Source organism: Coturnix japonica, chromosome 3 (assembly GCF_001577835.2).
Source record: "Coturnix japonica isolate 7356 chromosome 3, Coturnix japonica 2.1, whole genome shotgun sequence".
NCBI classification, from domain to species: Eukaryota; Metazoa; Chordata; class Aves; order Galliformes; family Phasianidae; genus Coturnix; species Coturnix japonica.
The window spans coordinates 11892145-11915606 of record NC_029518.1 but is presented as its reverse complement, the minus strand read 5'-3'; positions in this window follow the sequence as shown (position 1 = coordinate 11915606).

Genomic DNA, 23462 nt, shown 5'->3' with positions numbered 1-23462 from the left:
AAACAGCGTTTACAAACACCATGACACCAGGCAGTGCATGCTGTGTGACCACAGAGACAGCTGGCTCCGCAGAGGGCAAGTTGCTAAAAGCAGTCACTTGTGTCCACATTCACTTGCATCTTCTCCATCCCCTTCCTTACTGAGAAAGGAGGGAAAAAAAAAAAAAAAAAAGAAAAAAAACCCAACATTTTTGTAATTACAGAGCAAAACGGCACATACTTCCTTCACATTGAGTCATAGACAAATACCAGGCTGCCAGGTCACTGCCTGTAGATCACCCTGCCATGATATCATCCCTACGTAGTGCTAGCAACTCCTATGAACTATGCAAGAGGTACTGCACACTTGACATGATGAAGTCAAATGGCACGACCAGTGCCACAGTAATGTTGGAAGAGGCTCATGGCCTCAGGCTTGTGCTCACCTTAAGTAAAGGTCTCCCCAGACCATTATTTCTATCATCTGAAGACTTAGAGCAGCTTGAGGGGAAGCAGAGGCTAAGATAAGCGAGGTGGGCAGTGCACAGGGGATACAGGCATCATCTGTGCTTCTGAATGGCTCTCTGTTCCTTTGAGTCTCAGCTCGCCACTTGAAAAATGCAGATATTTGGTTCCAGGTCAAATGCCCTTTTGAACTCCAATCAGCTTTCCTCGTGGCCTCCCTTAGGCACACTTGTTCATCCAGAAAGCAGAAGAAAGGGGAGGAACAAAATAAAAAATAAAAAAAGCATTGGCACAGCTTTGCATTGGACTACCATGTGCTGCTCCTCAGGCCTCCCCTCTCACTCTCTGAATGACCAAATTCTACTCTGAGGTTTGGTGATGAAAATTCTGAAAGAAAATTATCCATGCTTTTCTCAGCCATAATACAGGACATCTCCAGCACCAGCATGCTGCCCTTCCCTCCCCCTGCAAAGACCACAGTTCTTTTCCCCTCACTGAGATCTGATTGCTGGTGACAAAGACTTTGGCAAAACCTCCTGTTCTGAGGCACATGGCACATATGATAAATCAGTGGCAATCATCCCATCCCTAATGTCAGAACCTAAAGAGAGATTCAATCCTATGATATTTGAAGGTTTCACGAGAACAAGTTTCCTCTTTTTTAAATTCAGCTGTGGGATTTCCTGTTACTGAAATAATCTTCATGTTACTCTTTTTGGTTGGAAGGAAAATTTTGCTTTACAGAGCACACACAGATGCCTCCAAGCAGTTCTTCTCCGCTTCCTAAGAATGAAAGGTCACCACTGGAAAAGGTGCAGGAAGCGGAGAACTTGCACGTACAAAGGAAAAATGTAGGTCAAACCTAACCTGCTTTGAATAATTTTGACTTCTGCTCAGTGCAGAGGAAAACTCCTCTCCAGGCCAGACTGCTGGGAGGGAGAGGGTGTCCTCTGCCTCTGGGCTCCTTCCTAGGCCACAGTCCTAACCAGCTGTCATGGTTTTGTAATTTTGCTATCAGTATCAGTATTCCACATCATAACATCATGTAAAGTATGGATACTTCTATTGAATGTGCAGTCCACAGAAGAAGACTACATATCCCATAGAACAACAGGGTTAATGATAAGTCACGGGACCAGGACGCTGTATAATCTCGTTCCCAGGCTGGAGTGCCCTCCTTCTTCTCTCGAACTTCTCGGAGAGTGGGAAGCGTTCCAGCCGTGTCGCCTAGAGTTCACAGTAGGCCTCTCGGTTTTCGGGGACTCTCTCTCTCTGTTTCGTTCAATTTGTTAGCCTCAATTATATTATATTGTGTTATCTTGTATTTCGGTATCATATTTAGTAAAATAAGTTTTTCCTCCTTAGATTGTCGCTGTTTTATCCCACTCCCTTTTTCCCCCTCCTTTCCGGGCCCCGGGAGGGGGGCCCACGGGGTGGCTTCCCCTGTCACGGGCATAGGTAAATCTAAGTAACCCGTGACACCAGCCCCAAGACTTTGCAGTCAGCAGAGTAACACAAGTATTAAAGATCTCAGCCTAAGTTGTTTGGCTTTGTATCACCTGAAGGTTTGTTGCTGCGGCTTTTAGGACACAGGGCATGTTTATCCCAGGTACTACCACTCATACCCACACCAGAGCTAAAAGACACATACACAGCTGCAAGCAGACCACACATTATACTGCAAGGCACTGTGAAGGTAGGTCCCAACAAAATCAACTCTACCATCACTTCAGAGAACTTGCCTCTGCACACTGCACTCCATTCCTGCAGTGAACCAAGCTTTCTGACACTGCAGCAGTGGACTTCAGGGACTTGCTAAAGGGAGCTTCCTTATCTCCTAAGGAGAGATTAAGGCATCAGCAGCTGCAGTCAGGAGTGCTTGCCAACAGCTCATTCACAAAGAGCAAGAAGTAGGGAGACAGCATATATCAACATTGAAATTCACTGGTGGCAGTGCTGGCTTGTGAAAAAGCAGGTGAGCCTCAAAACCTTGAAACCAGCATATGGGAGAATCTTCAAAAGGTCTGAACCCATCCTGAGCCTGAAAGCACTGTGTACGAAGGGAGCTCAGCAAACAGCAGTTTCAACAGCACAGGGAGAAGCAATTTGATCTTGAGCAGAAAGCTGAAAAAAACCACAGCTCCTGTGAAACTCGAGTGGGAGGGAAAGAACATAAGACTTCAATAAACTCCGCTTCATAGCCCAAAGTTATGAAAACAGTTTAGAAATTAAAGGAAAACAGATCTACCCCTACTGCCAACTTGTGACTTTAGGGCAGGAAAGCTCATGATTTTTCTTAGATTTAGAGTATACTGTTCATGAGGGCCAGATCAACAACCAAAACATAACTAACTCTCTAAGGGAGATGAAGGTGCCTGTTTCTTCTCTCTGGTAACCCATGACAAGATGTGTAGGAGCAGCACAAAGCTGTGCCAGGGGAGGCTCAGACTGGACACGAGTCAGGCTGTTGGACTCAGTGATCTCTGTAGTTCCTTCCAGCTGAACCACTCATTCTAAAACGCTGATGACCATGCCAGGAAAATTGCAAGACCCCTCCTCAGGCTGCCTTGAATGCAATCCATGAAGGAAGATGAGGAAAGCTACCTCACCCTACCAGTGCCCGTTCTCTTTGCTCAGTCCTTGCTGAGCCTCCCTGAATGTCTGTCAGTAGATGACAAAATATTTCTTGAAGTGCAGCTTACAGACTGCTGCACAAAAATAGTTTACTTGCTTACAGTGCTGGGGATGCAGCATTATGGATGCTTTCCAGTCCCTTGAAATACAGTGCAATTACAACATAAGCTACTGGAGCAGAAAGCCTGATGTTTTTTCCCTTTTGACTCCATTTCCCTTTCAGGCTCTCCCTTATGCTAAAAGTGTTGGGTTTTTTTTCTTCCTAATATGACACAACAAGCTGGTTAGAAGTGCAAGGATAATAAATGGCTCCTTTGTTGGTCACCTTATTAATGAAATGCTGGTAAAACCAAAATTGAACCTGCATTTGTAATGCCCAAATAATGCTTCTTTGCATTTGTAGAGTAACTTTGAACACCAAACCCAAAGATTTTTCATGACTGTCTTAGTCACTCACAAAATGGTTTTCGAGGAAGGTTCCGGATACTCTGAAAACTCAGCTCACAAATTAGGGCTGCCTACATCACAGAATTATACTCATCAACTGAGTCAGCACTGGAATAAGATTAACATTAACAAGACTTGATAGACAATAAGACAAATTTAAGGTACTGCAGAAAGTTCATTATAGCACAAATGCACCACGTAACACTTGCCACTGGAAAAATTACTACTGTATATTTAAAAGCTAATTTTCAGAAATACATTTTGCAGCAACTTTGAATGCTCAAATGAAAAATGGTGTTACACAAGTGAATGGGTTCTTAGCCAAATTTTGCTTCTAGCTATGTGTGCTATTACTACAGCTCTTAATGAGATTTGGTTTTAGAGCTGAGAATCAGAGCGGTAATATGCAATTTTATTTATTTATATACATATTTTCTCTGAAATGGGGTTGATTTTGAGCTTGGTGGAGGAGTTATGTAAAAAGTTTTAAAACAGTTTTATTATTTTACACCTGTACCTTGGCAGCTGGCAACTTTCCCTAAATTAATAAAGGTCAAATTCAGCATGGCCTCCTTCTCTGAAGTGACCTGTTGCAATTTAGGGTGTCTTGTCTTTACTTTGCCTTGCTTGAAGCCACATTAGAAAGCTGTCACTTTTTAGAGGAGAAGAGTCCTTGGCGCTTCTGGAGATCACCTCCTCTAAAGTCAGGGACAGTGTCACACCCAAGCAAGAAGTGGCTGAAACTACTGACCATGATGATATTTCTGTTCTATGCCAACCTTGAAGTCTCTGACCTTCATGGTGAGAACAGCATCTGCCCTCATGCCCACCCAGGCTGCATTCTGGTTTTATCACTCAACTTCAGACTTCACCTTGTCCAGATCCCTTCCTTGGGTTTAGCCAGAAGGGAAGCATGGCTCCCTCCATCAATTCTATTCAGCTTCCTTTTGCCAAAGCTGTTCTGCTTTTATACTGTTTTACTCCAATTTTAGCCAGATCCTACATGGCCACTGAGAATCAGTTCCCCAGATTTCCCCTGGCAGAGCTAAATACGTTGGTGCTATAGGAAAAACAGCACCATATGGCAGTTGTTTGATCACTAAGCAGAAAATGTAGTTTTTTGAAAACTCATGAACTCCACCTGTCTAGAAAGTTTTTTTCCTCCTCCTAGACACTGCAGGCTTGTTTGTGCATTGCTTATGTCCCCAGTGTCCAGAAAAAGGAAATGCTAGAGATTTGTTCTAGACACGCATTTACTCCTGACACATTACCCACAGTCTGCAGTGGCAGTATTGTCTTGAAAGATGATGTAGGGCTCAATTTTCTCCCATCAGAAACATCACTAATCTTTGATACTTGAGCATCCAGAGCTGATGGGATTTTCCTGCATGTTTCCAAGGGTATTGACTCAACCTGCAGACACTGTACTTGTACATACCCTCAGAAGCATATATAGATGAGAGCTCAATTACAGGAGGCTGACATATTAATAGCCTGCTTTTAAGAGCCTCTGACATTATTTTGGACTAGTGTTGCAAGCCAAGAATCCTTGTTCAATGTATTTGATGTTTATATTAAAATCACTTAAGTACATAAGTAGTATTCAATGTCCCATGGGACAAATGGAGGTACTCACTCTGACCTACTCCACAGTGCCAATAAGAGGCAGATGACCTAGTTTGGTACACTTTGTGCATTATATCATGCTGTGGACTGAATGCATCTGCAGTACAAAAAAGTTGTAGGAACGACACTGCTAGAGGGAGAGTAAACATGATTTCCAAGTGCAAGATGCTGGCTCTGCTTTCTTTCTGCTGTGCAACTATGTGCTAAAGGAAATAATTTTGCTAATGATGCTCCACATCCTTTGTGAAATTATTCTTTAAATACTGATTCTCCATCTGCTGCACAGCTTCAGATTTTGAAAGATATTTAGAGACCTGGGTACCAACAATTTCACATAGGTGTCTGGCTTGGTTTAAAAATAAAATTCCTCTCTTTCTGTGTAACAACACACATAAGGAGTTCAGCCTTTGTAATGAGGTACACCACAGACATAATCTAGAAATGATGCAAGAAAGACTTGACCTTGAAACAAAGGTGCAAATCATTTACTTTGCTGTGAAAGTGAGGTTATTGACCATATCTGTGCCTCATATAAAAGAATAACAAATTATGTTACACCAAAGACTTCACTTGTTTAAAACAAACTCTCGAGCATAAAAACAAATGAAAGGTGAAATTTCTTCTTATTATATGTGCTTCAGAAGAAATCTTACTTTAGATAAATTCACTTGCCACTAACATCTGCCTTCCAGGAAGCTTGGCTGGTAGCCCCACAGGAACTGGGCACTTAAATATGGACAAGGTATAGTTTATTGAGTGAAAACAGCCTCAGTAAAGATTTTCCTGTAGGAAGCTGCCTATCAAAGCCCTTATCTTATAGGCATCAGGCAAAGCACCACAAACGTAGGGCAGAAAGGGCTACAGAGACCAACATAAGTACTATTCTTTGTTCCAGTCCAAGGCTCTGGGGCCTGAACAACTCATTTCCTTTTCTTCAGTCCTCTGACAAGTCTGCAAGTCACAGATTAGAAAGATGTCTTGACAATAAATAGTCCCCTTGATAAGGCTGAGATGTTGGCTGCCCGAACACTTTCCCCTTGTAAGTAACTTGGAAATATTGTACCTTTGCTGTAGGAACTCAAGTTTAATTTTCCTAGACTGTTCATTTTTAAACAGGTCTTTTTTTTTCCCCCACACATTTTCACACACACTATATTTATACACGTAGTCACAATTTGAATCCTTCAGGCTCTATAATTTAGAGGAACTTATTTTAAAAACTCTTTAAAAAAGAAGCACTTGAGTCATCTATCCATGAAGTCAAGCACTATCATGAGTCTATCCACCGAGGGCTCCAAGGGAGCCCAAACCTAAAATGAATAGCTATCCTAAAAACCTTCTGAGATATCAACAATAATTGAAGACCATTCTGTAAGAATCTTTCAGGGCTATCAGATGACTTATTGGAAGTTTGAGCTTGTCTCCCAATAAGTCAAGGTCCCAAACTGCTACCTTAGTTTTTTATCTACTGTCTGAACTCAGACATCACAGCAAAGACACAATGTATTTAACAGAAGAAATATATCACTAAGTCGGTCATACATTCTACTTTTGTCACTGTGGGATCTTCCAGAAAATTGGAATTTTGCTGCAACTTTCATTTTGCATCACAGTTCCAACAAATTGCCATACAGCCTGTATGTGGCTGCTGTTGAAGCCAGTGGCATTACACCAAATCAAGTCAACTAATTCAAGCCCATAACTCACCCTCTGTATAAGAATTAGAATTCAGTACACTGACAATTTTTCTTCTTGGTTGTACAAAGGGCTAAAAAATTTACTCTTAGAAACAATTGGTTCTTCCATTCATGCTGGGATCTGCTCATTCAGACCATTTATGCACCTTCCCTCTCCTCTCTGAGTAACAACGTAGCAGACTGAACTACTTACAATGATGTATTCAAATAAGGCTGCACTTACATTATTCATTTCCAGAGTTCATTAAATAAGAATCTTCAAAATTCATTTTCTCCACAGCTTTTTTTTTTTTTTTCTTTTTTCTTTTGGATGAAAACTGGTGAACTACTGGATCTCACTGAGGATTATCAAGGATACTGATTGCTTTGACATACATCCTATGTTCTTCTTCTGCTTACAGAATAGAATATTTTTGGTCCCAGCAGTCCCACAAGACACCCAGTATATGTGTCAGTCATTGCCTGCAGCCAACATCAACGCAGCAGTTTGGTAAGGACTGTGACAGTCTTCACCAGGGTTCTGGAAAGTATGGAGCATAACCCAGCTTCCCTTAGGAACAGATACTCAGGGAAGACAGCAAGCAGCAGGGCAGCTGCAGGCAGGCCAACACCCCATCCCAGAGGAAAGCAACCCCAGAGAGAAAAGAGCACTGCAACTTCTGCAGCAAGCTACTATGTTAAGTGGTAGAAATTCACTGCTTTCAGCAGGACAGTGCTGCAGGACAAACAGCCTTGGCTTTGACAGGGGGGATGGAAGAAAGGGCTGAGGATTTTGTGAGTCATGCTGTGCTGCTGGCCTCAAAATCTCACATGCCAGTGCCTCTGTTGTTCTCACAATCTGCCAGGACTAGCTCCTCTCTGAGAAAGCACTGCACTTTGGAGAAATAAGAACTGTAGGACAAGTAGCAATCCTTTGCAGTGTCTACCAGAAATGCCGCAGCTCTTCCCACATCTGGGCTTAAGGAAAATTTTTCTGTCCCTCTTCCACTCACCTCTCCCTGCACTCTGCAGTAGAAGAAGTAGTCAAATGCCTGATGAACTCCACACTGGAGCAAAGGAAACAGCACAGAGGAGCGCTACCCTGTGTGCTGGGGCAAACTACCACTGCCACATGGCAGCGACACATCAAGCCTGGTGCTGGGCTTCCTATCCATGGCAGCACCAGCCCCACAGATACATCTGTTGTTATTCCATGGGGCTCTTATCACTGCAGATTTAATGTTTCTCTTTCCTCTTAGTATGATTGACAAGAATGAGGCAGTTGGAAAAAAAAGATACATCGATGTCCTCAGTGCCAATTCTGGCAGGTTATGTTTTTAGCAGGGAACATCACTTCTCTTACCAGATAAGTCTCACCTCCTTATCCTTCCCCCACGTGACACTCCTTGTTGTTTAGGCACTAATGAAGTCATCAGTGTGGTCATGGGACTCTGGAGATCACTTATCAGAAATTCTCTATCTATTTTAAAGGACTGTTTCATTCACAAATATAAAGATTTCTCTCATAAGGATACTCCTCAGTACCTGATTTACTGGAGAAAATGAACGTGATTCAGGTCAAAAGCAGAGAAACATGTCTGCTGTGTTACTACAAAGAAAGGTGGTATGATCAATAGTTGCCTGCATACTTTCTCACCACAGAAAGGACAGCTGCTCCAACACAAGAGAAATGAGTAAGAGTGCAAGTGAAAAAAAACAATATATTCCCTCTTCAGCACTTCTCAGGGCAAATACAGCTTTTAAAGAGTCAAAAGTGAAAGACTGTCTGAGAAAAAATAGTAGCCTGGAGTTTTTGCCTGTCATTTACAACTCATCACTGCCTCTGGATAAACCTCTGCCTGGGTGAGCAGCACAAGGGACACAGATGAACTTCACTCACAAACTATCAGTTGGAGCAGAATGAGATTGTTTTTGTTAGGGAACCCTGTAGCTCACTTAAGTAATTTGATATCAGAATAGCCTTTGGTATAAGGAAGCAACATCACATTCCACCCTTTCTAGGTACCTTTCATCCAGATTGCTCATATATAGTCACTCATCAATACTGTGTGTTCTGGAACATTTTCAAGCACTAAAGTTTCATGGCATGAGTTTCATGCCATGAACCAGCAGTGTGTCCCTGTGACCAGGAAAGCCAATGGTATCCTGGGGTACATCAAGAAAAGAATGGCCAGCAGGTGCCATTACTGGTGTTTTTCCCTCCCTGCCCAAATAAACAACAACAGCAGTACATTTCATACTAGATTGAAGCCTACAATTAAGAATTCAGTCATGTTCAGATATCTAATTGGCTTCTCCCAAGGGAAGGACGGGCTCAGCAACGTGTTCTGTACACAGAGAACCAAACAGGTCTTCAGAAAATGATACCTTCAAAAGTTGTTGAGGTCCTTTCTGATGATGGCAGGAAGTAAAATAGAAGAAAGAAAATATTAACATTTACAGGCCTAATTTTTTGAAATGGGTGTCTACTTCCCTGAAGACTTGCAAGACTTAATAAAAATATGCTTTCTGGAGCAGCCAGCTGCTGCCTGCATCCCACATCCCACCCCCCTCACACCCATGCAAAAGTAAGTGAGATAAGTTGCTGCAGCATCTTTCGTTGCTTTGGTCTTGTTATTTATTTATTTTTAATTGTTTTATTTTTAGATCTCCTCCTCCAGTTTTCAGAACAGCTCCTGCACACCCCTGCCATTTCAGACTCATTTCTCCCAGTGGATTTCAGATATTGTGATATTTCAGGCATCCCTAGATGAAGATGTCAGGGCAGATTATTTTGCTTGATCTCAGTACGACTTATTTTCACCAGGCTCCTGAGGAATACTGGCTTCTGAGTAAGTCTAGGACAGCAGAACTTCACTGCACACAGTTCTATTTCTTCTATCCCAAGTTTCAGTGCTTGTTAGGAAATGCTACAACACAGGTTACACAAAAGTCAATCCTTTCCCCTCATCTCAAGTCAAGCCAGACTTAGACCACATGCTCCAAGAATGGCAAAAAAAAAAACACTCAGGGGTTTTCTTTCATCAGATAAATTATGGTTTGGAAGTGGAAAGAATAGCTGGGCAATTTACAGATCCCTTTAGTTTGTTTTCACCTGAAATTTCTATGCCATTATCCTTTATTGATACAGTTTCTCATTAAATTATCCTTAACCCTTTAAATAACCAGCATGTGCCCTGCAGCAGACTTCAGAATATTTTCAATCCAATACTTCTGGTTCAAAACCACTCTTAGAATGAAGAGTTTTGAGTATTAAAACACTGTGCATAGGTGCATTGTGTATAGAATATTCACCTTCCAAGAACATACAAAGAGCCCACAATACACTTGGTGAATATTTTTACCTGTTTCTAGTTGGCATGGCCATTTAGCAATGCAACAGCTAAATGCTACTATTCCACCAAGCATTCCTATCCAAGACATCCTCATGCACATCCTCTAACTGCATTGGAAAAGTGAAATAAAAACTTGCTTAGAGCAAAAACCCAGTCCCAGCTCACTAGGAGAGCTCCAGGGACACTCACTGTATAGTTCTATTTAGTTTTCAGGCTTTCTGCTAAAGAAATTGTCTCCACATGCAACAAACATTCACAGGAAGCAGGTGCTGTATTACATCAGTCACTAGTGACAATCTGATCTAACATGCAGAGTAGGAGTATTGAGGAGACTAAATGAGTTTCTTCCAACCTGCATTATCTCCTCAGTTAGGTGGTTATGAGACTATCTCTAGAAAAATCAAGATCAAGAAAGGTGATTTCCTCAGAGAGGGTGAGCTCTGACCAGATGTATACCAGTTTAAACACCCCCCCAGATTTCTGCTTTAAAAATAACCATTACCTTGAACAGTCCTAGACTTCAGGATGCAGGGAAAGTTTACTGAAAGCAGAAATGCATAGACCTGGAAGACTTAAAATGGCTATTTTCTGCTGCCTTCTATCAGTCTTTTATATATATATATATATATATATACACACACACATATATATATATACACACACACACGTATATAAACTTCTGTATATACATACACACAGGTGCGTGTATATATTACAATGCAAAATCACTAGAGCAGGGAATACCTCAGTCATTGTATCTGCACATGATACAAGATGTGCTCAGCCTTGCTTTAGGCATAACTGTCATTCCTGCTATTTATAACTGCAGTTATCTTCAGATTGTGATATTCTCACCATTCCCAAAAACCTCAGTGCTACCCCTTTGGGAAAGTGCTATAGAACAAGAAATAAAAATATAGGCTTCCTATAGCATTTTTTAAAAAGCAAACCTTATAAAAACTCAATAGCGCAGCTTCAACTTTACAAAAATCAGGTTATGGGTTGCTGAATGCTTCTGCACTGAGGCAACTGCTTCACACTGTTTATTCTAGATGCTGTCCCATAAACACTGACTGTGACAAAACTGCAGTTTAGCTCTACAGGATGGCTTTCAACAACAAGAAAAAAAACCTGCTGGAAATCTCTCGTTCTTCCCTGCATTCTGATTCTCAGTGCAGGCAGGTGGAGCTGAGGGCTCCAGCCAGCACAGTGTTTTGCTGGCTAGGGATGCAGCAATCTGAACAGAGATTGCTCAGAGAGCACAGAGGGTTGCTAGCAGATTGGTTTCAAAGATCTTTAATACAGCAAAAAGGATAGGATTCATTTACTCAGAGGGAAAAAAAAATCCGTTTTGAGTAATATCAATAAAATCTTTCAATTTCTAACCCCCAATCCCCATTGCAAATTTAGCAGATTTATTATTAGCTGGCTGAGGCGAGCAATTAAAATCTGACATTAGAAGATATCGAGGTGAATTCAGCACCTAGTGTGGATATGTGGCAACAAATTTTTCTCCAGCAGTGTGTGGGAGAATTCCTCCCTGCTGTGGATTCATACCCCGCACCAGGCAAGGCTCCTCTAGCTCACTGCCAAATAAGCAGTGGGACTGATGCACAGGATGGCAGCAGTCCCAGTCTCTGTGCAGGAAGAAAACAGTGCCAGTGCTAATTATTCATACAGGTAAGCTAGATGCATCTTCTTTTCTACAAGGAAATGCCATGCCAGATACTAATATACACAGGTTGCTTTTCCCTTCAGCTGTGTTATATCATTTTCTGTTTATGACTGAAGATAAAAAAACAAACAAACAAAAAAACAGCTGCAGAGCCTTGACTCTCCCCACACACAAGAAAACCCCACAAGTAATATCCCCACAATGACTGAGGCAAATTCTGATACCTTTGCTAACACTCAGAGCTTCACCCAGCTTCCAATATGTGCAAGGAAAGGACTGACCTATGCAATAAGGTTTTAAGTCTATCTTGTTGGGTAACCCCTGTGCCAACACCAGAGGGCATAGCAATGCAGCCCTATCCATGCAGGGCCACAAGATTATGGCTACTATCACGCGAAGTAAAGAAAGAAATGGAGAAACAAAGGAAAAAACAAAACAAAACAAAACCCTGAGAGGAATCCACACAATTAATCAGGCAAAAAGCTCACCATATGATCGAGCTCCCCGGACACCAGTGGGGCAGCTCCTACCCTGGCAGCTCTGTCCTGCTGCAGTTTTTGGTCCATTTCCTAGCCCCCGTGGCTGGATGTAGAAGTGCAGGAAGCACAACTTTCAAACAGCTGAATGCTAGAAAGCAAGTTGTGTGCTCCAAGAGGTACACTCAGTTTTTTGTTTTTCTTTTTTGAGCACCACGTGTGGGGCTGGATTCCCAACGAATTCAAGTAGCTGCTTCTAGTACACCCAGCACTGCTGAAATCTCCCAAATGAATGATTCCTGCCTTGAAAGGACCTTGGCTCCAGTGTGAAGCTATTTCTGCCTTAGCGTGATCGATTCTGCAAACCTGCTGGTTTCTGTGCAGAAGATCTCAGAGCAGCTGAAGGTTATGTTCTGCAGAGAGGCTCCAGCACTGAGACAGAATGAGAGGCATGGAGCAGGGCACTGGGGCCACATGCCAGGTAGGTGACTCATAGGAACAAGGGGAAGCTCAGAAACCAAATAAAATCTTAACTACTGTCTAAGCCTTCCCTGCAGACTTTGGTGAAGCTTTGTACATTTTCCCCTTGAACTATCACAAACCTAATATAAAACCTGATATTAACCTAATCACACCTTAATTGCAGTTACAGGGGTACAAGGTGGTGCAAAACCCCACAGGAACAGATCACAGACACCTCAGATATCTGTTTAGGATTCACTGAAAGATGTGCAGTGATGAAGACTGGAGTAAGAACAAGAGAAAAAACAAATGCTCAGCTAAGTCAGTTACTGGATGGTACTTAAACACAGGATGGCATCCAGGCAGTGTTGAGAAGAGGTAATAGCACTGAGCGCTCAGCCTTTGAGCAGAACCGTCCCACACTCACAACCACCACTGCCATTGCAAAGGCCAAAACAGTCCTTCTTTCATTAGCTGTGCTTTTACAATCCAACAAACCTCATCATTTCAGCTGTTTCTTGCCTACAGATTTTTTTCACCTTCTGTTCTTCATCTCTTACTGTCTTTCTCTAAACACCCACATGCCAAATCTCACCCTGCTATGCTGAGCAGACAAATTGCAGACAGCAGCAGACAGTCCATCACCTAGAAGCAGTCTATACATTAACTTTTCATTTTTGTCCTTCCTTTAGGAGGGAGAAGGAAACAACCAACAGATTTATACTAAAGGCTTAACATTCTGCTTCCAGATGTAGGAAAAGAAATGCAAACCATGAATCTAGATCATGACCAGCTAAGCAGTGGGAAAGGGGCTCCTCTGCAGCTTGCTGTGCCTTGGAAGTGCTCTAAGGGCCACACTATCCCTCTCTTCCTGAGCAGCCAGAGAAACACAGTCCCTGCACTAAGCCAACTACTGCAGAAGTGCTCTCAGTTCCATTTCCTACCTGCCTCTCCCTTCACCTTTCTTCCTGCCAAGACTCATACTGCCTGAAGAGAAGCACACAAAGAGGCACTGTCTCCTTTGCCCAGCCACACAGCCAGAGTGAAAGCCTTGCTTCCAGCACAGAATTCCTCAGCCCACAGCATCTCTTGAGCCCATAAGAGCAAGCAATGAAAGCACCAGAGGCAACACTCAATTTCAGTCTCCCCCTTATATGGACCACCCTGACTATGAAGGACAGCTTGCAAACCATGGTACAGGAACTATTGCTTCAGCTGGTAACAACACTATACTAACTATTAAAATACGCTACATCTCTAGTCACCTTTTAGCTCCACACCTTTACTTTGGAAAAAGTCCTGGGAGATGAATGAGGAAGCCTAGATTTCTGGATACTGTTTTGCAGCATTTTTGGTATAAGTCAGGCAGGTGCCACAGACCTACCTCAAGACAAGAGGCAGCACTGCTATAGGCACTGATGGAAACTGGGAAGGCAGTGAGTGTAGCCTCATATTAAAAGCTCTAACGGGTTTCACGGGGGTCACATGGTGGGCAAGTTCACCTAGTTACATTCACTTGTGGTCTGTATAGGCTGAGCGGGTCCTCTTACTAAAGGGCTTTTTGTTATTTTTAAACAGACAAAGGTTTCAGTCTGACTGATGGGGAGTTACTCTATCAGTCACCAAATAATGAGGGTCTTCCCTCATTATTGTCTCAGGAAACAATCTTGAAAGAACGGTAAGTGACCGGACAGCAGTTTGTATCATCTGCCCATCTACAGCTGCCACAGACTTGCACTGAAGTCCACAGGAAAAGTCCTTTGGATTTTGTATCAGATCCCCACTTCCCCCAGCCCTTTCTTGTTTTCTTACACTGGAAGAGCACACCACAATCAGGAGACACTGAAGCTTTCTCCTCAGATGATCTGGTAATCTACCACACCCAAGAAGTTAGTGATTTCTTAGCAGATTAACTCCTTATGCATCATTTCCAGTGAGTTTCTCCATTTAAAAATTTCTCTGTGGGACACAAGTTGGAAAAAGATGAAACTGAGATAAATCTCAAAGTTTCCAGGTCAGCTTTCTCTCTCACTTAAGATTCTGGCCAGAGCAATCGTTATCCAATCACACTCAGATATACTAAGAGATTTACCTGCATAGCCAGGAAGTCTTTTTGTTAGACTGATGCATAGAACACATTTTGGGCTTAAAAAAAATGTTGAGCAACGCTGCCAGGAGTCATTTAAACTTCTATATATATGAAAGGTGAAGAAACACAATAATTAAAATCTTAGGCTAAATATCTGTCTTAAAACTAAGCCCTATTACATAGATTAAGTCTGGCCTCCTTTGAGTCATCTCAGTCATTCCAGATGAGTATCCATATGATGGAAAGTCAAATCATTACTCAGAGGAACACTTGCTGTTTGCCTTCAAGTAGGTCACTTGACTGGTGCCATCCCCTCTTGGGTGGAAATTAAACAGACACATAGGTGTTCTCAAGAACCCTTAACAACAAGTGAACCTCCAAGAGAATGAGCAAGCTTACATCTTCCCTTATTCCAACAAGCAAAAACTTCCTCTCCAGGCAATTGCCCTGTTTGCTTTCTGAGCTCTCCTTGGGGAGATACGTTAAAGACGCTGCACCAAGTCCCACTGCACTGAGTACCAGCCAGATATATAGTAAACAGATTAAGACAAAAATATTTACAGACGTAATGAGTGGAGAAAAAGCAATGGCAACAGAGGCACTGAGACAATTTAAAAAAGGGAAAATACAGTGCAGGACCTGCTATAAAACATTACCATGCACTGTGCTGATTAGCCCTTATAAGGGAGCTTTCTCAGCCCAGGTAACTGATTTTCAGAGTGGAAATATCTTTTCCAGAATGGTACAACAATGGTTCAATATCAAGGCTAAGACTAAAAACTCAAGTCACTGCCCTGCTCCAAAAGCTTGGCCACTTTCACTGCTGTACAAAGCAAATAGCAAAAGAACGTACCAAGCAGGAAGGACCATTTCTTCCACATAACAGAAAAAAAAAACACAAGAGGAGACACCCAACCACTGAATACATACAATAAACTTGTTCTGATGTGCAGTGAACACTTGTGGACTCCATAAGAAGCAGCAGCCCAGCTTGACATGTATAACAGCATTAATTAATCTAATCCATAGAAACAGCAAATAGAGAGTAGCATAGCGTTTGCATACACAGGATCTCAGAAATCAGACTAGGTCCATCATTCCAAGACTTCAGCTTTTGAATCCCCTACTTCTGCAAGTCCTCTAAAGCCATATCTAGAGCCAGACTTTGTCCTCAGAGGGACTCAGCTCAGCATCAAGATTTTCAACGAAAGCAGTAAGTGGCAGCTTTAGTAGCCCTGAAACAGCAAGGTCTCATGGGCACAAGTCCCTGGATCTGTACCAACATTAAAAAAAACACATGCTTGTCTGGATTGCATGTCCCTTTTGTCATTTAATCTAGGGGTGATATGAAGTCTTGTTGAATGGCAAACAACAGCTGCCAGATACATATTATTAAACACAGGAAATCTTTTACTTTTTACTTGGGTTATTTCTGCAGGGTGCAATAGTTTGCAGCCATTTCAGACACAACACTATGCTATTCCCTCCTATGCACATCTAAGTAAAGCTCACCCCATTTGTAACCTCTTGTCATTTCATTGTGCCAAAACCACAAATATTAGGGAAAGTCATTCAACAACATTACTTCCAGCTTCCTGAGTCACATAACCTCAACTAGAATTTTAACTATACAAGCAGAGAGCAGCACTAACTGTTACATCAGGGTTTTGGAAGCAAAGGGAAAGGAGATGAAGCAGGCCCAGGAGACAGCCAACAGGAAAACATCTTTAAAGCTCCCCTGGATTAGTGACACTTACCTGTTTGTTCTGTTTTATGCCTCTGGGTTTCTCTGAAATGGAGAAGAGTAATTATGAAGTGACCCACTTTTCCTTCCTCTTTTAGAATAAGGAAGAAATAGGGAGAAGGGGAAGAGAGGGAGAATTGCAGAAGGATAACATCAAAAGGATAGGGAAAAAACTTCCAGAAGGTAGGAGGGTAAATTGTGATGACCCAGTTTAAAGGAAGAGCAGGAACTAGACCTACTAACAGTCAACACCTTCCCACATGTTTTAAGGAGAGGAAACAAAAAGGGAAAGGAACAAACTTATTGCTCATAGCATTTTATTTGTGCTACAAACTCACTCCCCAAGGATACAATTTGCATAGCGGAAGCTCCACAGAAAAGAGGCTACCCCTTCCTATCGCCCTTCATAATTGTACAAGGACAGGGGCTGGGCAGTGGAAAGCATTCTGACAGGAGATGGAGCAAATTCCAGGCCAGGTGATAAGAAAAGTTCTGGCCAACCAATCTCAGTCACTTTACACCGTGTGTCCCCCACCCCAGAAGGGTGTGGCAATGAGGCTGGATGGAAATGGCTGATCATTTTCCTTGTAAATAGCCCAACAAGTGGCATCACCTGTGCTGGTGTCAGAGGAAATCACCTGACCTCATGGCATTATCTGTTATGGCAGCTCTTGCTTTCATTCAAATCTAAGCCATCAGATCTTCATCTGCTTTGGTTTTCACCATCTGGTATGACAACAGATAGCACTGAACTGATAACTTTATAGGGGAGCCCACGAGCTGTCTATCTTAGATGGCAATCAGCATCTGGAGGGAGAAGGAGTGTTCTGGTTTGTTTTACAGTTTTGTCTTTTGCTTCAGGGTTTGTGAGGTTTCATGTCTTCCCTTAAAATAGCTCTTCCTCACTCAGTATAACCAGGCATAGCTAATATAAAGTCAGTTGCACTGTACCAGTTTTGACTGTTGCAATACATAATGTAATAAACATAAGTATTATATGGGTGACAGTTATAACCATAAAGGAAGGGATATTCCTACTCTCATCTCCAGGTGAATTATCACCAGCCAACTTGCTAAACCCATCAGAGCTCCATCGATTTCAAAGCCTGGAAGCATAATGAATTGCACTTCTCAGTTCTGAAAGTCTGCTCACAGTTTTAAATAGCTGGTGCTTTCTATAAGCGAGCAGTATCACAAAAAGTATAACCACGTTTTAAGCATAGATAAAATCAGTGGGTTAATTTGCACTCACTTAAAGCTTAGTGGTAAAAAAAGTATACGCACAACATTATGTGGGGAATAGTATTACACTGCTCCATGTCTGCACTCATAGAAAAACTAGTCAAAAGAAACTAAACTGTTCATTGTACTCAGTAGACTGAAATTTAACAGTGATGGGTCACTAAAGAAGCTTTCAAAGGACAAATTTGAAGATCCATTTTTTTTTTAAAACTGTTACCCTACATCTTTGCTTCTGCTGTTTTTACAGGCATAAAATGCCTCCAGTGCTCCAGAGTGCATGAGGCATTGATCCAGAGAAATACCAGGAGCTCAAGGTCCCTGCTCCAGCTGTTTGTTTTGCTGCAGCTAAGTTCTGAGAGTTTGGCTCTGCAGCCTTTTACCTGAGACAGGCTGACCTGGCCTCCAAGTGCCTTGTGTCTTCCTCCTTTTCTCAAACTTGGACAGAATTCCTGCTTGGCACTAGTTTTACCCAAACAGACCTCACTTGGCCAGTGCCAGCAATGCCCAGCAATAGAGCTGAAGCACTACTGGCTATTTTGTAATCAAGTGAAAACTCATGCCTTTAAGTGGCTTCAGGTTTGCACAACTTAATGGGTCTTCTGTCTTTAATTCAACTTTTAGATATGTTTTTGAAATGGTTCCCAAGTTAAGGTCAAATGCACAGGAGGAGAATTCAAGCTTGTCCAGATCCCTTTGGAAGGCATCCCTTTCTTCTGTTGTAAAATAGGTCATACAGAATGTAATATATAATACAGTCTACTGAGTATATGTGTTCTGTCATACATATATATATAGGTCACATGCCACATGCCACAAGCTACACACTACAAGCCATGAGCCATATGCCATGAGACATGTGCTGCAAGCTACAAAGCTATGTGCCACAAGCCAAGTGCCACATGCCATGTATCAGCCACATGGCAACATTAACTTGTTGGCATAAACTGCATGAACAGGAACATTTTTTGGAGTATTGTTTTTCCTTTGATAGTTGAGGCATCTTGACTTGAATCACACTGATGTTCAAGGGGGAAGATTAGACACTGGACATTCTACCACAAAGAACCAGGAGTGTTTTGGAGTGCATTCTAGCAGGTAGTTATGGAGTAGACAGAGGGAAAATAGCAGCTCTTTGATTTACTTTACTAAAGCAGAAATTGATGTAATGAAAAATGGAGTTTAACCCTCATTTGCTGTCTCTGTCACATGGACAGACACGCTTGTGTACATACCTACTTTTGCCTACAATAGACAGCATGAAGGGTCCAGTCCTTCCTCCCCTGTATCCCATACCTCTGATGGTCTCTCTGTGCCTAATGCAACTTATGCAGAACCTTCTTCCCATGTCAAGAATAAGGTAAGGTTTTATGATGCCTCCTGGTAGCACTGTTCTATAGGATTGATTCTGAATGTGTGGTCTCATGCTAAGAGATCTCTCTTTATTTAAAGGCCCTCTCAGCTGTGTTAGTTAGATCTACTCATCTGGTTGAGATATTTTCCTTCCATAATATGAGGGTCTACAGCTCACCCCCCTGAGCATGAGGACAGTGGTTACCTTTTCACCTGCTTCCCATGCCTTCCTTTGTCCAGCTTGTCCTAAAGCCCCACTGGCAAGCCTCCAGGAGACCCTTGACCCCAGACACACCTCCTTGCTAAACCATAACCCCCAGTTATTCAATTACATTGTGGCCATTTCTCCTTTTGGTTAGCAGATGTTAAAGACTGGCTTTGCTGGAAGTGACTTAAAGCAGACTACATAGCTTTGGGAAGGTGCCCAGCCCAGGCTGGGGGAGGAAGGGCAGCAGAAGCAGCCTAGATTCTCCAAACATTTAAGTTTTAGTTGCTTGCCAAGGAGCTGGTTGGAAGGCAGGTACCAAAACACTTTGGGGATCTGACTCTGTATGTCTAAGAGAGTAATCAGGAAATTAGTGGGGACTCATATCTGAGAGTTTATGTTAAAATCTTATTTTAAGTTTCTCTTTTTCTGAACATAAGCCTCAGAGGAATGTTGGCTTGGCTTGAACTGGAGCACTGTATCACAGACAGGTCCTTAGAAAAGCCCACAGAGTACTTGTGCATCTAGAGAATCAGAAAATGAAGGAAAATGAAGTAACTTGGGCCTGGCTATTCCCTCAGATTTAACCAGAAGTATCCTGCCACTGATGGCCAAAATTCAGTAGTTACAAGAACTGCAGTAAATGCCACAAGACAATTAGAATCTGAGCATAAAGGTCTTGATCCTCAAATTACTCCAATTGCCCAACCCTTCGGGGACTAGGGAATGCCCTGGCATCCAAGTCTGGGAAAACACGGAAACCAGAAAGGCTACAAACTGTTTAGTGCCAAAGCAGGTACATTTTTCTCCTCTCCTTTTTTTTTGCTCCCTCTGTCCTAGTTCAATTAGAATTTATTTCTCATCTGCATACTAGAGGCACAGATGAGCAGTGCAAGGTATTTCATTCTCTGCTAACAAAAGATAGAAATGCCTGGGAAACGTGGAAGGGACCAAGGCAGTCTCTGTCTGACAGGCTTTACGACTGTCTCTGGAAGAGCCCAGGGATTAACATCCAGGACCTGGTGGCACTGCTCAGCATTTTGGTGTTATGCTTGCTTTCTGCCTCCCAGCACAGCTTTGCAGCATGCAGGCTCATGTTTTGGAGACTGAAGGTGATTCTGTGAGCAAAGAGCTTCTACTGCCTGCAACCATACCTCAAATTGTGGACAAAACATGGGCTGCCGTTTCCTCCCTGCTATCATGCTGCAGGCTCTGCCTGCTTTGCATCACTCTGGCTGCTGGCCGGTAACACTGGAACCCACTTCATGCCACCCTCATGTAGCAAAATATGTTCCCTGTGTCATTATCCACAGGCTGTGCCCACAGGTACTAGTTGTTCAGCTTACTGAATATTTGCCTGAATAATAAGGAGGGAGCTGAATCATTCTTAGAGCAAATTCTAGTTTTCTCTCTCCTCCTACTTCATTTTTAGGCTTCACTTATCACAGCTCTCCTTCACACAGCATTAAGTGAGTGTTTATATACTATTAGAGACAGTCAATAAACTCCCCCCTCCCCCTCTCCCCTCATTTTTTTAAGAAACAAAGCATCCCCAAATGATGCTAGAGAACAAGCTGAAATTGCTTAGTAGTGCTTATTGCAACAGAAATCCTGGTGCTGCGGTGCAAAAGGCTGCCCCCCCTCTGCATCTCCCAGGATAGAGGCACACACCTTCCTGAGCAACACAAAAGGTATCTGCTCCCTTATTCATTTAGAAAAAAACACACAAACCAACTGTAGGAGAGGAATTTGTCCCTACTGAGCTTAATGGGCAATGTTCATGGTCTATTTAGTGATTCTGCCTTATGTTGTTTTATTAGAAGACACGATTTCTGCTGCAGCAGAGCTTGAAAATTAATCTGAAATTGAACTCAGTTTTCTCAGTAGACACCTACCTCCCTCCCTTCTCCTACCCCCTCCTTCTTCTGTCTCTGACCATCCCTGAGCACTCTTTCCCCAAGTTATGCTGCATGACTTCTTTATTTTTTATTTTGCCTTCACTGCATTTTCCTTACAGGCATTTGACAGAAGCAGCCAAATTCATCCCTGTTGGTATCCAATGGACTGAAATTCTTCTCAGCAGTGTTATTTGGCTGAATCCAAACTCAGTCAGGATTTTGCAGTGCTGGTGGCTCAGTCAAAATAACAGTTTATAATTTCTCTCTCGCTTTCCTTTTCTGCCGTCACTGTGAATTATTAATAAGAACTAGCATTGCTCTCTTAAAAATTGAACTTCATTTCAAAACCACCTACCAGACAAGCTGTCTGAAAATTTCTTCTTAACTTTCTGTGTGTACTAAGAACTTGCAAAGCACAATGCATGCGCATGGACTGCCTGAATTTCAGACCGAGACACACGCTGGGATTCCTCTTGCTTTCTGCAGTGCATACCTAATTGGAGTGCTGGCTACTGTTAACCCATATATGAGTTGAGCAGAAAAGGTTTGCCTTTCCATACTGTCATTTATGATGCTAAATCCAGGTCCTGCTCAAGGTGCTGATCCAGATCCCTCACCTAGAAGGGGGGCTGTCTGCACAGCGTTGATCTCTCTCTACTTGTCTGCCTTTACAGCCCTTAAGTCTGACAGGTTCTCTCCTTCCCTGCGGTTTTTGTGTGCACAGCTCATCAGATACTCTACTGCAGCAGGAAGCCCCTCTTCCCTGAGAATTCCTTTGTTGTATATTTAGCAAACTTTTGACTGCTTCCTTCCAAACGAGACTGAAGGACATATTTTCGTAGGAGAGGGTGAGAATTGCAAAGCACGATCTACAATCACGTTTTTCTATGGGGAACTACAGAGCAGGGGAGGAGGAATCACCGCAGTTCTTTCTCCTTCCCCCCCCCCGCACCTCCCCTCCCCTTTCTCTCCTCCACCCCCATACAACCACAACATGAGACAAACGTGCTCCAAAATACAGCTGCAGAGCCTTCCCCCTCTTCCGGTCTTCCCTGCCATGGCAATAAGGGAAAAAAAGACATAATGATTAGGGTAGAATTATCACTAATATGAGACTGATGTTTTGACACCGTCATCTGCAGACTATTTAGAAAAGCCATTAGCACAGTGTCAGAGTTAAGCATAGCCAGTGCTCAGTGACTGCTCACAAGAGAGGCTCAGACGGAGGCACCTCTGCTCATGGGTAGGTCTGGATGGTTCCATACACGAACGTGCGCAGGCTTGTGGAATGAAAGGGAAGGGATAACTGAGGTTATGAAAGAGTGTCGCATTTCAGATGCAATCCCCATCCTTCATTAAAATCTCCGTTAAGAGATACCTTTTACAGAAAGATGTTTTGTAACAAATGAGAGGATTTCCTCTCCATTAAATATCACACTACAGACAGCTCCATTTGCTCCAAATTAGGTAAGCTCTGAATAAATATTTTAATTAATCCATGATAAATAAGCCAGGCTTTTTCCCAGAACAGAGTCACTGCTTTCCTCCTTGGCAGCAGCGGTCTGTTCTCTCTGTGCTGTATGTATGCACGTACATGCCTGGGTTTTTTGTGAGGGCTTTTTTTTTCCCCCCTTCTCTCTCCCTTTTCTAAACCTGTCTCTCAAATGATCGGTTATAGCACATGTCCTTATCTGTGGATTTCCTTGCGTTTGTGTGCTCTTATTTCAGGGGGGAGGAGAAGGGGAATAATCAGATTAACACACTCAGACCCGTGGCAGGATGCTCTGAAACATAAAAAGAGGGAGAGAAGGAAGAATTCACACATAAAAATAGAAGCCCACGTAGATTGGCCATATATGGAGTACCGGGGACTTCAGAGGGATACCCTCTTCGGACCACCCCTTTGGCGGAGGCATGTTGCTGCAGGAGGCCCCTTCCCCCCTCCCCGGGCGGTTCAGCCCCCGGCCCCCAGGCTCGGAGGAGGCCCGGCGGGGCCGTTTGTCGGCGGGGCGAGGAGATCGGAGCGGGAGGCGGCGGCGGCGGTGATGACTCAAGCCCGCCCGCCCGGCCCGCTCTGCCCCCCGCCCGCTCCCGCCTCCCCCATTCCCCCCCCCCCTCCGGGGAGGGCTATTAAAAGCT